The sequence below is a fragment of the Crocuta crocuta genome, unplaced genomic scaffold (genome assembly GCF_008692635.1).
Source record: "Crocuta crocuta isolate KB4526 unplaced genomic scaffold, BGI_CrCroc_1.0 scaffold170, whole genome shotgun sequence".
NCBI classification, from domain to species: Eukaryota; Metazoa; Chordata; class Mammalia; order Carnivora; family Hyaenidae; genus Crocuta; species Crocuta crocuta.
In genome coordinates, this window is record NW_027527853.1 from 4,680,691 (window position 1) to 4,696,947 (window position 16,257).

The window sequence follows — 16,257 nt, forward strand, 5'->3', positions numbered from 1 at the left end:
TCCCTATTCTATAGGTGACAAAACAGAAGTCAGAGATGTCTGTCAGATACTTCAGAGTATCTGAAGACACTCTGAAACTGACATGGAGATGAACTAAAATTCAGCTCTGACTTCAAAGGTCAGCCCTATGTTACCCTCAGCATTTTGAGGGAAGATGGCATCCCCTGATGTCCTGCTAGGTATGTTAAAAAAAAAAAAAAAAAAAAGCCATAGGCCCACAGTGGGGTCACTTGACCCCAGGAGAGCAAACCAAGATTTAATTGTAGTTTTACCCTCTCTAGGAGTGGAATTTTAAGCCAATCAATCTGACATTTTCTAATCACCCCCCCCCCCACCTTGAGGTAATCTGTCCTGTGGGCCCTTTCTATCATTCTTCCCTCCAAAAGATGAAGTAATCCACCTAATAAGACCCCCTGGCATTTCCCCCAAGGGAAGGTGGCCTTGCCTGAAACAATTCTTTTCTTTTACTAATAACCTCTTGCCTCACCCAGCTTCTTATAAAAGCTTTGAGTTTTGTACAACTCCTCGGAGCTCCCCTATACTTGCTAGGTGGGATGCTGCCTGATTCACAAATCAGTAGCTTAATAAAGCCACTAAGATCTTCAAATTTACTCAGTAGAATTTTTATTGTTTAATAGCAGGATTATGCCTTACAGGAGTGTGACTTCAACAAACATTAGGGCATAGAACTTGTGTTATGTTTCGATGGTCACTTAGCATTTGTTTGTTTTTGAACCAAGGTAAACCTTCTGGAGAACCTGCTATGTAGCTCTGTTTCTAGAACTTATATTTCCTTCTCACTTTCTGTGAGTGTTGGTGAAGTGGGCACAGCTTTCTGGGAAGGCAAACCAAAACTTAAACAACATATCCTTTGTCCTAACAATACCACTACCAGGATTTTACCTGACAGGAATTCTTGCAAAAATATAGACAAGAGTGAGGCAAATTTATGTATGCCAACATTGCAAATTTTTCATGATAAATTTAGGGGAAAAATTGCCAACTTGGGAACAACAAAATGTGATCCTAGTTAGGAGGAAAAATAATTTTACAAATGTAGGTATATGTTTGCCTATCTGTCCAGTATACACCAAACTAATAAGTGTTTATAGATTGTACATTTTAACTATTTTCTACTGTATATGTGATAGTGTTTTAAAAATATATCAAAACCATATCTGAAAAATTCATCCAGAGGACAAAATCTCTTACAGACACAAGCTGGTTTAGCATCTGTGCTGTTCAGATGTTTTTTCCCAATAAATACTACAATATTGTTTTTGAAAAGTTACTTCAAATTATAGTTAGGTAAGAAAGTAGAAAAAATTTTTTATCATATCTACTTTATTCATTTTTTTGATTTGCTTAATTTTGTAGAAAGTCCCTTTATTTTTTTTAAGTTAAGCATTTGATTTATCAACTGCACATTTAATGGACTTTGAGTGGTACCATTCCAATTATAAAGTAAGACAGGAGAGGAAGGATGTTGATTTCTTTTTGCAAAAGATTTAGAGCTGGCTTAAAGACACTAATCTCAGGCAGAGCTGAAAATTGCTTTTCAACAGGGAAGTAATGGGTTTATAGGAAGGTTAGGTAACTGGTGATTCTTTCTCATTATCTGTTATTGGTTTTCAGAGTAAGAAATCAATCTTGCGACAAATGTGTCTGGCTTGTCCTCAATACTACAATGAAAAGATGAGTTCACAAAATCAATGAAGCATATTATTCTAAGTTGGTACTTAAAAAAAAAGATAAAACCATATGTGTTAATTATTATTTAAAACGTATTCAGATAAAACAGTTTACTGACCCAAAAGCTTCATAGCACAAAAATATCTGACAATTCTTATTAATAAAAAATAACTTCTGCACTTGGATTTGCAAAGAAATATGAGCTCATGGTGAAAGTACTGAAAATTTAGAGAAGCATAAAAAGGAAAATTAAAATAATCAATAATCCCATACCCAGACACAATCTCTCCTAATAGTTTTGTTGCAGCATTTCATGTGATTTTTTTTTCTATAAATACACACAGTATTTCCAAGTTAGGGCACATACTTTTTTCTAACCTTTTAAAAAAACTTACTCTCCAGTGCACATTTCCCCAGTTCTAAAACTAGCTTTCTAATATTTGATTTTAATGGCTCTCTAGTAGTCAGAGAGAGTTGTGTTTATAATTTTTTTACCATCATAAGTAATACTGTGATAACGAGTATTATAAATACATCATCTGTTCTTATAGTATTATCTAGCAACATTGAAAAAGAGAAAAATTTCCCACCCATGTTGGGAAACTTCCAGAAAGCAGAAGTTTCTTTTCTTTTTCCAGCACATTAACTAACGGTTTTATCAGTATCTTTCATTGACTGCCTATCTATTTCTGACTACTTGGGGTAAACAAAATAAATTGAGCCAAAATTCATATGGCAAGCTGAGATAATATGCTGTGCTGTGTAGAGGAAAATGGCATTAGTGACTCAAAGATAATAGGAGGGAAATCTGGAGCGTTAGTGACAGTCTAATGCCCTTTTACCCAGCAGCACATTCTTAAGGGATGGTTGACCCAGTAGATGTGGATGGTTCTAGAACTGAGCCCACAGAGGCCACCTAAATTCCAGAGTCTGACTTGACTGGGCTTAACATACACTTATTATCCTTAAGGGATTCTGTGTTTCTATGTTACAATTATAACCATCAATAGTAATAATCACAAATCCATAATAATTAAATAATATATAATAATGACTATTATGATATTAGTAATAGATAATAGCTAGTATTTACTATGTACAAGTACCTACAGAAATCTTGCTTCGTCCTCACAACAACTCTGTGCCGATGGCACAGCACTCTATGCTATTATTATCCCCATTTTAGCAGATAAGGACAGAGGTTAAGGAACTTGCTGAACATCACACTGAGATTAGTGATGGAACCAGTGTCATATCAGACTGTCACCAAAGACCAGGCTCCCCAAATCACCATCCTACACCAACTCGAAGGTTTTGTTACTTAGTGTCTCTGTTACAACTGAGTCTGACATTTTCTCAGTATTGGTGAGCCAAGCTGGACTCAGACCAAGTGCTCTAGCTGGAAGGAACTACAGGGATCCTTGGGATAAATTTCCCACACTTTACAAATCAGGCAACAATGCCTCTGTGAGGTCAAGCTTCTTGCCCAACGTCACACAGTTGATTAGGTAAAGCTGGACTAGAATCAGGTCCTGGACTCCCCAGTTCACAGTGTTCCCTCTCCACACTACTACCTCCCCTACTTGGTGTGGCCGGAATCCCAGGTGCTGTAAACTTTGTGGGGAATCTTCCCCAGAGGAAGCCGAGGCCACAGTCCAGTGGTTATGAGTAAGGTCTTGGGATCACACAGGTGTGGGATTGCAGCCCAGCTCTGGCACTGACTTGTGGCATGACCTTGGGTAAATGCTCAACAACTGTGTCAGTTATGATGGGGAAATTAAAATGAGAAAACGTATGTAAGAGGTTTAATACATGTTCAGCTCTCAGTAGTCATTTTTATAACATCATCATTAATTCATCATTTGAAAGAGGAAGAAGGAACCCTGGGGCCTTTCATCTTAGAAGCCAGAGAAAGAGACTTAGTCATGTATCAAATCATTTCAGACTATGGAAACTTTTGCTTTGTTTTTATAACCTGCAACCTGTACCCTCTGGTGTGGTGCCTACGATAATAAAAAAAAAATTTTTTTTTAAGATCCCTAATGATACCTCATTTGTTCATATAAAAGGAAATGTCTGTAACACCTTGCCATACACTGTACTAACAGATTACCCAACTAAAACCAAAGCACCTCTCCCCCCAACTCTTCACTCTCCCTGCCCCCTCCCAGCTAAAACCCCTGCTGTTCCTAACTCTACAGCTCTTCCCTCTGCAAAGAGAACATTCATATCCTTTCTTGCTTGGCATTATCAGCAAACCCCATCAAGATGTCAGAGCAGTGTCAGAGTTAAATCCTTCCATGCTAAAATATTGCTGAGCTATTTATGTCCCTTCTTTCTTTTAAGTTAAGATATAATTCACATACTATAAATTCATTTTTGAAAGTGTACAATTCAGCAGGGTTTTCTTGTATATTCAGAGTTGTACAACTGTCACCCTAGTCATTTTTAAAACATTTTTATCACCCCCTGTACACATGAGCAATCATTTCCCATGCCCACCCTCCCACATCATTCCAACAGCCACTATTCTACATTCTGCCTCTATGGATTTGCTTATTTTGTATGTTTCATGTAACTGAATTATATAATATGTGGCCTTTTTTGACTGGGTTCTTCCACTTATAATGTTTTCCAGGTTCATTGCTATATTTTTTTTAAAGTTTATTTATTTATTTTGAAAGAGAGAGAGAGAGAAAGAGAGAACACAGGCAAATGCGAGTTGGGGAGGGATAGAGAGACACCCAAGCAGGTTCTGTACTCTCAGCACAGAATCTGATGCGGGCCTCGAACTCATGAACTATGAGATTGTGACCTGAGCTGAAATCAAAAGATGGACATTTAACTGACTGAGCCATCTGGGTGCCCCCAGGTTCATCAATTTTATAGCATGAATTAGTACTTCATTTTTCTTTTTTTTAGTATTCAATTCCTTTTTTTAAAAGTGTTTATTTATTTATTTATTTATTTTGAGAGAGAGAAGGAAAGACAGAGCACAAGTGGGGGAGAGGCAGAGAGAGATGAAGACATAAAATCCGAAGCAGGCCCCAGGCTCTGAGCTGTTAGCATACAGCCTGACACGGGGCTCGAACTCGCAGACTGTGAAATCATGTGAAATCATGACCTTAGCTGAAGTAAGACACTTAACCGACTGAGCCACCCAGAAACCTAGAGTACTTCATTCCTGTTTATGGCTGAAAATATTACATTTTATGTATATATCAAATTTAGTTTATTCATTTGTTGATGGACATTTGGGTTGTTTTCACTTTTTGGCTATCATGAATAATGCTATTATGAACAGTTGTGCAAAAACTTAATGTGAACATTTTTTTATTTCTCTTGGGTAAGTACCTAGGAGTGGAATTGCTAGATCATACGGTAACTTTATGTCTAGCATTTTTTGGAAGAATGTCCAAACTGTTTTCTACACTGTACTAAATTATATTCCTATCATTAGTGTATAGGGCTCCAATTTCTCCACCTCCAGGTAAACATTTTTCTTTTTTAAAAATTTATAGCCATGAGAGACTCTTGAATGCTGACAAAAACTGAGGACTGATGGATGTGGGGGGGAGGGGGGGGATGGGCATGGAGGAGGGCACTTTGGGGATGAGCACTGAGTGTTATGTGGATACTAATTTGACAATAAACTATTTGTAAAAAAATAAATAAAAAAAAATTTATAGCCATCCTAGTGGTTTTGAAGTGGTTATTTTATGGTTCTGATTTATATTTCCCTAATGACTAATGATGTTGATTGAGCATCTTTTCATGTGTTTATTAGCCATATGCATATTTTCTTTTGAGATAAACCTATTCAACTCCTTTCTCCATTTTTGAATTGGATTGTCTTTTTATAGTTGAATATATATCTTCTAGATATTAATTTTTTTCTTTTTTTATAGTTTACTGTCAAGTTGGTTTCCATATAACACTCAGTGATCATCCCAACAAGTGCCCTCCTCCATGCCCATCACCCATTTTCCCCTCTCCCCCACCCCCATCAACCCTCAATTTGTTCTCAGTATTTAAGAGTCTCTTATGGTTTGCCTCCCTCCCTCTTCTTAACTATTTTTCCCCTCCCCTCCACTCCCCCAAGGTCCTCTGTTAAGTTTCTCCTGTTCCACATGTGAGTGAAAACATGTGGTATCTGTCCTTCTCCGCCTGATTTATTTCACTTAGTATAACACCCTCAAGTTCCATCCACGTTGCTACAAATGGCCAGATATCTTGTTTCTCACTGCCGTGTAGTATTCCATTGTATAGATCTTCTTGATGCATTTGTCAGTTGATGGACATTTAGGCTCTTTCCATAATTTGGCTATTGTTGAAAGTGCTGCTATGAACACTGGAATATATGTGCCCCTATGAATCAGCACACCTGTATCCCGTGGGTAAATTCTTAGCAGTGCTATTGCTGGGTCATAGGGGAGCTCTATTGTTAATTTTTTGAGGAACTTCCATACTGTTTTCCAGAGGAGCTGCACCAGTTTTCATTCCCACCAACAGTGTAGGAGGGTGCCCGTTTCTCCACATTCTCGCCAGCATCTATAAGTCTTCTGATTTGTTCATTTTAGCTACTTTGACTGGCATGAGGTGGTATCTCAGTGTGGTTTTGATTTGTATTTCCCTGATGATGAGTGACGTTGAGCATCCTTTCATGTGTCTGTTGGCCATCTGGATGTCCTCTTTGGAGAAGTGTCTGTTCATACCTTCTGCCCGTTTCTTCACTGGATTATTTGTTTTTTGGGTGTGGAGTTTGGTGAATTCCTTATAGATTTTGGATACTAGCCCTTTATCTGATATGTTATTTGCAACTATCTTTTCCCATTCTGTCGGTTGCCTATTAGTTTTGTTGAATGTTTCCTTTGCCATGCAGAAGCTTTTAATCTTGATGAGGTCTCAATAGTTCATTTTTGAATCTACCCTTGCCTTTGGAGATGTGTTGAGTAAGAAATTGCTGCAGCTGAGGTAAAGGAGGTTGTTTCCCGCTTTCTCCTCTAGAGTTTTGATGGTTTCCTGTCTCACTTCAGATACTTCATGTATTTTGAGTATATTTTTGTGTATGGTGTAAGAAAGTGGTATAGTTTCATTATTTTGCATGTTGTTGTCCAGTTCTCCCAGCACCATCTGTTAAAGAGGCTGTCTTTTTTCCATTGGATACTCTTTCCTGCTTTGTCAAAGATTAATTGGCCATACATTTGTGGATCCGATTCTGGGTTCTCTATTCTATTCCATTGGTCTATGGGTCTGTTTTTGTGCCAATACCATACTGTCTTGATGATTACAGCTTTGTAGTAGAGGCTAAAGTCAGGGATTGTGATGCCTCCCGTTTTGGTTTTCTTCTTTAATATTACTTTGGCTATTCGGGGTCTTTTGTGGCTCCATGCAAATTTTAGGATTGTTTGTTCTAGCTTTGAGAAGAATGCTGGTGCAGTTTTGATTGAGATTGTATTGAATGTGTAGATTGCTTTGGGTAGTAATGACATTTTAACAATATTTATTCTTCTGATCCATGAGGATGGAATGTTCTTCCATTTCTTTGTGTCTTCTTCAATTTCCTTCATAAGTTTTCTATAGTTTCCATCATACAGATCTTTTACATCTTTGGTTAGGTTTATTCCTAGGTATTTTATGTTTTTTTTTTGTGCAATTGTGAATGGGATCAGTTTCTTGATGTCTCTTTCTGTTGCTTCATTATTGGTGCATAAAAATGCAACCAATCTCTGTATGTGATTTTGTACCCTGCAACTTGGCTGAATTCTTGGATCAGTTCTAGTAGGCTTCTGGTGGAGTCTGTAGGGTTTTCCATGTAGAGTATCATGTCATCTGCGAAAAGTGAAAGTTTGACTTCCTCTTTGCCAATTCTGATGCCTTTGATTTCCTTTTGTTGTCTGATGGCTGATGCTAGGACTTCCAGCACTATGTTAAACAGCAGTGGTGAGAGTGGACATCCCTGTTGTGTTCCTGATCTCAGGGGGAAAGCTCTCAGCTTTCCCCATTGATGATGATATTAGCTGTGAGTTTTTCATAAATGGCTTTCATGATATTTAAATAAGTTCCTTCTATCCCGACTTTCTCAAGGGTTTTTATTAAGAAACGATGCTGTATTTTGTCAAATGCTTTTTCTGCATCTATTGACAGGATCATATGGTTTTTATATTTTCTTTTGTTAATGTGATGTATTACATTGATTGATTTGTGAATATTGAACCAGCCCTGTAACTCAGGAGTGAATCCCACTTGATCATGGTGGATGATTCTTTTTATATGCTGTTGAATGCGATGGATATTAATTTCTTATATACGTACTTTGCAAACATTTTAGCCCATTCTGTGGGTTGCCTTTCTACTCCACTGAAAACCTTTTAATTTTGATGAAGTCCTATTTATCTATTTTTTCTTTTGTTGTCTGTGCCTTTGGTGTCATATCCAAGAAATCATTGCCATGGGATGCTTGGGTGGCTCAGTTGGTTAAGCATCTGACTTTGGCTTGGGTCATGATCTCACAGTTTATTGGTTCAAGCCCTGTGTCAGGCTCTGTGCTGACAGCTCAGAGCCTGGAGCCTGCTTCAGATTCTGTATCTCCCTCTCTCTCTGCCCCTCCCCCACTCATGCTCGCTCTCTCTCTCCCTTAAAAATAAATAATAAATATTTAAAAAAAGAAATCATTGCCAAATCTGATGTCATGAAGCTTTCCCTCCATGGTTCATAGTTTTAGACCTTACATTTAGGTCTTTGATCCATCTGAGTTAATTTCAGTAAAAAGTAAGTGTCCAACTTCATATTTATATATGCATATTCAATTATCTTAGCACTATTTTTTTTCTAAATGTTTATTTATTTATTTTTGAGAGAGAGAGACAGAGAGACAGGCAGAAAAGGTTCTGTGCTGTCAGCATAGAGCCCAATGTTGGGCTCAAACCCATGAGCTGTGAGATCATGACCTGAGCCAAAATCAAGAGTTGGACACAACCAACTGAGCCTCCTTGGTGCCCCAGCACTATTTGTTGAAAAGACTGTCCTTTCTCCATTGAATGGTCTTGGCACCCTACTTGAAAATACTTTGACCAGATATTCTAAGGTTTACTTCTGGACTGTATATTCTATGTCTGCCATAATGCCAGGGCCATACTGTTGATTACTGTATATTTATAATAAGTTTAGAAATCAGAAGTGTGAGTCCTTCAACTTTATTCTTCTTTTAAAAACTCATTTTGGCTATTCCGGTTCCCTAAAGTCCATATGAATGTTAGAATCAGCTTGCTAATTTCTGCAAAAAAAAAGCAACTGGATTTTTGATAGGGAAGACACTGAATCAGTAGATTGTTTGAGGGAGTACTGTGATATTAACAATATTAACCTTCTAATCAATGAACATAAGGATGTCTTTCCATTTATTTAGGTCTTATGCAATTTCTTTCAATATTGTTTTTTAGTTTTTAGTATATAAGTCTTACAATTATTTTGTTAAATTCATCCTTAAGTATTTTATTTTTATTATTATTTTTTAAAGTTGGCTTCACGCGCAGTATGGAGCCCAATGTAGGTCTTGAAATCATGACCCTGAGATCAAGACCTGAGCTAAGATTAAGAATCGGATGCTTAACCAACTAAGCTGCCCAGGCACACTGTATTTTATTGTTTTTGATGCTGTTGTAAATGGAATAGTTTTCTTAACTCTGCTTTCCAATTGTTTGTGCCTAATGCACAGAAATACAGCTGAGTTTATATTCTGCTAACTTGCTGAATTAATTAGTTCTAATAGTGTTTCAGTAGATTCCTTAGGATTTTCTATATATAAGGTCATGTTATCTGATAATAGAGATAGTCTAACTGCTTCCTTTCTAATCTGGATGCCATTTATTTGTTTTCCTTGCCTAATTGCCCTGGTGAGAATCTCCAGTACAATGCTGAATAGAAATGGTGAGAATAGATATCATTGTCTGGTTCCTGATTTTAGGTGGAAAACTTTCAGGCTTCTACCATTACACATTATGTTAACTGTGGGTTTTTCATAGATGCACTTTGTTGGGTTGGGGATATTCTCTTCTATTCCTATTTTGTTAGGTGTTTTTTCATAAGAGGGGATTGGATTTTAGCAAATGTTTTTTCTGCATCTATTGAGATGATCATGTGGTTGTTATCCATATGTTATTAATATGCTATATTACTTTGATTGGTTTTCATACCTTTTAACTTTACATTTGGTTTTATATTAACCTATTACATGGTTTAAGTACAGTCTGAGAAGAGCATTCTACAAGACCAACATTTGTTTATTGTCTACCTGCAATTCTAGCCCTAACTGGAACTGTACATTGGATAAGAACAGATGGCAAACTGGGACGTGACTGTAACCATGACTTCAAATCACAAACAATGATATTTTTAAAAATTATGTTTGTTTAAAGGAAATATATATTTTTAAAGTTCATGTTGAACATGCACGCTGTATTATTGTTTGTTATTATAATCACAGTTTCAACCCTTGACGATATGAGTATCAATTAAAATAGCTCTATGACTTAAAAGAAAACTGGTGCATGTTACTTCTAATTTAGTACATATTACTGCAGAAATGACCTGGACCAGACTTTTGGATAGGTCAAAGTCACTTACTTAATAAGAAAAACACATATGGACCAAGAAATATTTTTTTCCCATAAAAGGCAATAATAATGTTACTGATAGTATTACTTACTAACATTTTGTTTAATTATCTCCTTTAGCCCTATCAGCAACTCTGTGGTCTATGTATGATTAGTATTCCATTTTACAGCTGAGGAAACTCAGAGAGGCTGTTACATGCCTAATTATTCACAGGTAATGGGTAATGAGGCCAGGATTATGGCTCAGACCCATTTGGCTCCAAAGTCCATCCTCTTCACCATTTTCATACTTCCGGTATCTGAGGTTAATTTATGTACATATTCAAAGTATCTATTTCCCCTTTTCTTTCTTTTTTTTAAAAATTTTTAAAATGTTTTTTTAATTTATTTCTAGGAGAGAGAGAGACAGTGTGAGCAGGGGAGGGTCAGAGAGAGTGACAGACTCTGAAACAGGCTCCAGGCTCTGAGCTGGCAGTCACCACCGAGCCCGACGCGGGGCTCGAACCCACGAACCGCGAGATCATGACCTAAGCGAAAGTCGGACGCTTAACCGACTAAGCTACCCAGCCGCCCCTCTATTTCCCCTTTTCAATCGAAATGGGACCCAAACCTGAAAGGTCATAAGGTTCACAGTGTCTTACTTGTTGACCAAGTACTACTTCAAGTCAAGTACTCATTAAGTACTTACTACGGGAATCCAATCTAGTTGTGGATTAGACTGTCCCAGAACTGTTTTATATTTAATGATGCCAGTTAATGGCTTTTTGGCTGTTTGATGTTGTAAGTAGAAGTACTTAAAAAAAAAAAAAAGAAAAAAAAAGTACAAAAATCAAACCCACCTTTACAGGAAAAAATAGCTATACCACAGTAGCTAACAACAGGTTAGAGGACATTATGATTTGATGCATTATAATCAACAGAGAGTTGTTATGTAGAATGAGTTTGGTAATCCATAACTCTAAGCCCAACACCATGGACCTTCTTGAGTCCTGGCTCAGGGCACTACACTATCTTAGTTTCCTCTTAACCCTCCAGTTATGCCAGTGATTTCTGTACCCCCTTACATTCCCTCAGCCTGAACTGTACATGTCTCAGTTCTCTGTTTGTCTCACTCTCCTCTAGAAAAGCTCATTTCAAGCTGTCACCATCACAGCTAGACAGATGACTTGCGAATATATAATTCCAGTTCTGACCTCTCACTCAGATCCAATGCTGATACTTTTGGGAGCATCTATTTGAATATCCCAGCATCTCAAAGTCAAGATATCCAAACTGGATATAAGTTTTCACTTTCTTTTTATGGTACCACTTTCATCTCCCCAGGTCCAAAATCTTGGAGGCAGCTGTTTATTCTTCAATGTCCTGGGCAGAGTTCAAATCCATTCCTCCACCAGTTGTCTCAAGATTTGGTCCCTTCCTTCCCATCTTCATTGCTTTCTCTCAACTACCACCTGTGTGGATGTCTGCAACAGCCTCCTGATTGTCCTCGGCTGGGAAAGACCAAGAAGAACCCTTACTAAAACCCTTCTTAGGCCACATCTCAGGGGTTAGAAAGGCCATCTGGCCATACGGTCAAAGATGGCAGTGGGAGGTAGGAGAAAGGTGGAGGCCAGCCCAATAAAATGTGTAAAGAAAACACACAGGTTTATACATGACCTGGAAAAACACCACCTTTCCTTCCTAAGGTCAATTCCTTTCTGATATGGTATAAAACAGTCATAGGAACTGGAAGAAGAGCTTTCGGCCTCTCTCCCATAAGCCTGAGCAACACAGACAAAGGAGGTGCTAGTGCCTAGCACTGGACATGGACAGTTCGGGCTGATCGGCCTCAGGTATCCATGACCTGCTGCTGGAATACAGCAAGTTCTCACCATACAAACCAGGCCTGCACACCGAAGGGCCTTGGGCACCTTCACTCATGGGCCTCCTCCCAGAAGCATGGGGTAAGGAGCAGGTGAAGGAGGAGCACTGGGCTTCAGATGCAAAATGGGAAAGTGCTCTGAAGTGGAATGGAACCAAGTTCAAATCCCTGCACCCCACTCTCTAGTTGCTTAACCCTGTAATTAATATTTTAGAGCAAACCAGGCCATCTGCTCATCTTCCTGTGAACTCCTAGCCAAGAAGGAATCTAAGCATCATCAAAGATATGAGAATATGGGGAAAATCAATTTTCCTAAATTCTTCACAAGTAAGATATCATACATGGAATGAATAGTTTGGCAAAACTCTGAGGTTATAAGGGGGTGGGATCACCAGGAGTTCCCCTAAATGTCTTCTAAAACAGGGACACCCACTTAGCTCAATCACAGAGGCTTGGGTTTGTGGACTGGGGCAGGCATACTTGGGTCCAGAAGGGAATGGCTCAGAACAACAGAGCGTAGAGCCACCTGCTCTGTTCCCCCTTCTCAATTTCTTAAACAAGTGAAATTTATAGGGGCACCAACTTATAGCCACTAAATCTCAGTTCTCTCATCTTTGAAATGGGGATCATGATCCTACCTCACTAGGTTGTTTTCAGAATTTCATAAGATGTACATAAAACACTCAGCATAGTGGCTGGGCCATTAATGGAAGGCCTGTGTGTGTCCACCCAGATCTGAGCAGATTGTCATATGCACTGGGAGTGTGTTAGTATTTACTTGTTTATAAGTACATGAGAGTTGGCAAAGGGGGAAATAGGTCATAAACACACATAAGACATGTGGCTCCTTCACTCTGTTGCAGACCCAATTACTCACTGCTCTGTTATTTCTTTCAGAGTGACTTCCTTTTTGTCTATAGTTACAGATATAAATATAAATAATACAAGGAGATTATATTCTCTAACAGCTGGTGGATCATATCTAATTACTCTGTAATTTCTTCACAGAAAGGGACCCAACTGGCTAGCCTCTGCTGTTTCTGAAGGAACAATCATAAACCAGGACTCCCCTCTGGCTACTCTAAGTGAGTCTCACAGTTGTTGGCTGCTAATCTTGGGCACCGGAGAGAACTCCCAACATCCTTATCAGTGGATGGTATTTGAAGTCTTTTTAAGTTGACCTTAAAAAAGAAACTGAATGAGACCAAGGGACTGAGGATGGAAGGTAGGGGAGAAGAGATTAAGGTTGCAGGACTAATGGGTGGCGTACCTAGGACTTGAACTCATGTTTTTACCTGAGGATTCTCTTGTTTAAAATAATGCAGATTATGATTCATGAGGTCTCAGGTGGGCATAAGACTTCTGCTGGTTCTGGGATGACATTCAGTTGCAAGAGGGTTGGTGTTGGTAAAGTACTTACAACAGTTTATGACATGTAGTTCCTGATTCAATAAATGGTAGTTATCATAATTCCTGCTGTTCGTATTACTTGAAATGGTTGAGCTGCATGTACCTCTCAGTAATTGGGAAAATGCCTTTGGGGTTCCCAATTGGTTTTCTGTGAACTTGATTGGCTCAGATCAGTGCCCCAGGGTTCAAAGACTGATTCAAGTAGAGTGGGTGAACTGACCATGCCACTCTTTGAAGATGTCTTCAGAGTTGAGGATTAGACATCAATATAGAGTGGAATGAAAATCTAGGATAACAGAAAGAAAACCCTGCTTCCTGCATGTGGCAGCAAGCAAAGGGTGCTGCAGGAGAAAAAGGTCTTTGCTCTATGTGCAGGTGGCTTTCCTGCTCCAGGACCAGGTGTGGACCTGGCAGGGAAGCTCTTAACCCTCAGAAAGTGAGTTAGCTCTCCTGAGGCAAAAGTGGGAGACACAGAAGGTCCCTTGAGGAGGCTTTCACAGATAATCTAGAGTCTTGCTACTCAAAATGAGGGCCTTGACCAGCAGCAACTGCATTTTAGGGAGCCTCCTGAACATTCAGAATCTCACCCCACCCCAGACCTCGTAAATCCAAATCTGCATTTCAACAAGTTTCCCAGGAGACCCATATACTCATTACAGTTTGGGAAGCTGGGCTCAGAAGGAGTTTCATTACAAGTAGCTGACACAGAGGCATCCAGACATAGCAGAGGATGAGCTCCCTGGCTTCACAGATCTCACCAACAGCCACAGCTATTATTCATCATTACAATTATTTTTTTTAATTTTTAAAGTTTATTTTTGAGAGAGAGAGACAGAGAGAGACGGAGAGCCAATGAGGAAGGGGCAGAGAGAGAGGGAAACACGAAGCAGGCTCCAAACTTCACACTGTCAGCACAGAGCCAGATGCAAGGCTTGAACTCACAAATGTGAGATCATGACCTGAGTGAAGTGGGATGTTCAACCAACTGAGTCACCCAGGTGCCCCCATTACAATTATTAATAATAGTAACAAAGGCAGCTTACATTTGTATAATGGTTTATAGTCAACAAATCAGATGCCTCTGCATTTCTTTGATTTATAAGACAAGCTTATTATTTCCACTGTGGTTACAGAAAACTAAGGATTTGAGAGGCTGGATAATCAGATCTGAGGTTCCCCCACAGTGGTGCATTGAAACTGTACTTCAAAAATTCATTTTCAACAAAGAAGACTAAATCAAAGTTATTTCATTGTATATCAGTCACTTCACAAATACACGGTTTCTCATTAATTTGTAATGAGTAACAGAAAAGATTAATCATAATAACTATTTTTAAAGCAATGCAGGTTTTAGGTTCAAAGTGATAAAGATACAAGAACAATTTTTTTGAAAAACAAAGTCACCGAAATTTCTATCTGAGTAAACATTAAGCAGTCATCTTTGGGTACTATATTTGTGCTACACAGGTGCCCTGAGTAGCCCTGGGTCCTTTCTCAGTGCTCTTTTCAGAGTCCATAGCACTGTTGTTTGAGCCTCCTCCATTTTATGTTGCTGTCTCCAGCAGCTGGCAGAGCACCCACAGAGAGGCACTCAATAACTGTCACCCAATAAACAGATGGAGAGATTGATAAGGAGTGTGACACAGCACAAGGTCAAAGGGATCCAAGACCTGGGGCTGCCTGTGGAGAGGTAAGAAGGTTCTGGGAGGGAAGTGGCAGCCATGTCTACAGATCCTTCCTCAGATAGCTAGGGTAATCTCTCCAAGTCTAGACATTCAGGGAAGAAGCAAGGATGGGAAAAAGCACAGGAAGCCCTACAAGTAGAATCCATTGGCAAGGCTGATCTGTGACCCAGTTTTGATAAATGAGGTAGTAAGTCTGTGCTTTGCCGAACACAGCTATTTTGGTACATCTGTATCCCCTCCCTTCCCCCTCCTGTATCCATTTCCCTTCCTTATGTTTTATTTATCCCTTTTCTCCTCCCTTCCTTCCATCCTTTCTTTTTTTCTTTTGAAAGGAAGAGTTTGCACTAAAAATTCCAACTTTCTTATGCCTGAGCTAGAGAAGGAGAAAAAGAGATTTACCTGTGCATTATTCCACTGAGCTAGCTAGGAAGACGAGAGAGACCTTCCAGGCAGGTGAGGTGCTGTCGGTGGCTGGTGCAGCTTGGAATCATGGGGAGGAGTGGGTGTGGATGGGAGAAATGGGCTCTGAAAGCAAGAGCCAGAAAGAGCCATTGTCAGGAGCCCTGTCTTGCCTTGACCCAGGGCCCACTCACTGCTCCAGACAAGCCAGACCAGGGAGACCTTCACAGCTTCATTTCCCACAGTCTTCTCCATGTTCCTTTGCTCTGCTCCTGCCAAATCCAGCCCTTTCCTTGCCAGTCCCCTCCTGAGAACCATTCTGCCGCTAAGCCTTTGTTCTCAGTATTTCTAGAATGTCTTCTTTGCTCCAGCTCCATCTTTTTTTTGTTTGTTTTTATTTTTGAGAATGTGCTAATCACCTTATCTTGATTAGATTTATTTTTTCATACCATTCTAATTCTCTGAGGCAAGTATCTGCATTGTCCCCCTTTTACAAGCAAGATGATGAAACTTACAAACAGAGGAATTAAGTAATCTGCCCTGGGTCACACAGCTTGTAGATCTGGGATTTAGGTCTGTCTGTCACCAAAGTGCA

At 39.2% G+C, this 16,257-nt stretch overlaps 1 protein-coding gene across 5 annotated transcripts in view; it reads right to left on the reverse strand.

Moving 5' to 3' along the window:
- Positions 1-16,257, reverse strand: part of PLCE1 (phospholipase C epsilon 1) — a 335,601-nt gene that overhangs the window by 158,913 nt on the left and 160,431 nt on the right. The gene's annotated exons all lie outside the window — the stretch shown is intronic.